This window comes from Pholcus phalangioides, unplaced genomic scaffold (genome assembly GCF_987345545.1).
Source record: "Pholcus phalangioides strain wild (caught in Gottingen) unplaced genomic scaffold, Ppha-v1.0 ptg000042l_1, whole genome shotgun sequence".
Taxonomy (NCBI): domain Eukaryota; kingdom Metazoa; phylum Arthropoda; class Arachnida; order Araneae; family Pholcidae; genus Pholcus; species Pholcus phalangioides.
Window position 1 is genome coordinate 38,339,603 of NW_028301628.1, and position 797 is coordinate 38,340,399.

Consider the following 797-nt stretch of genomic DNA (forward strand, 5'->3'; position numbering starts at 1 on the left):
CGCTTTTTTTTTAGCAATTATTGTATAAACTTGTGTAAGTGGGAAAGTTTTTATGCCTCGATTTCTTTGTAGTCAGAGGCATTGGTTTTAGCAATTTAATGTATCATTAATAATTTGTTTATGTGCAATTGAATAATTTTCATTTAATTTCATTTTTATTAAAACTGAATTTTCATGTTAGAAAATTTAGTGGTCTAGACCAAAGGTGGTCAGGTTGAAAAACATTGCTTTATCACATTCGCATAGCTGCCATACCTTCCAGGAGGCTCCCAAATTTCTACAAAATCTGACGAGTTAACCTAGGCCAGGAGTTCTTAACTTTTTTAGCTGCGACACAAAATCACCAACACGGCCAACTTTGGGACCCATGGCTGATTTTCGGGTACAAAAATGCTTAATTAAGCAATGTTTATGTGTTAAATACTACTTATCAACAAAATATTTGGTTTTATATACAAGTTATCTCAGAAGCCCTTGCCGCCCATTAGTTAAGAACCCCTGACCTAGGGCCACAATATCCAGGTTGTCTCTGTTTTGGATCGGTTGCTTGAGTCCCCCCCCCCCCCCCCCCACAAAGATAACATCACATGTGCAATGTAAATTTTCACCAAATTCAAAATGAATGTTTTATTTTGGCAGGAAAAAGATCATTTTGCCACCATTTTGGCCTCTTGACAGTGGGATTGGCAAGATTACTTGTATCTGGAATTACACTATACATACCCTTGAGTCTGTCTTGTTTTTGGACATCATGGTGAATTTTTTGTTTGCTTGATTTGAATGTGGTAATGACAGGT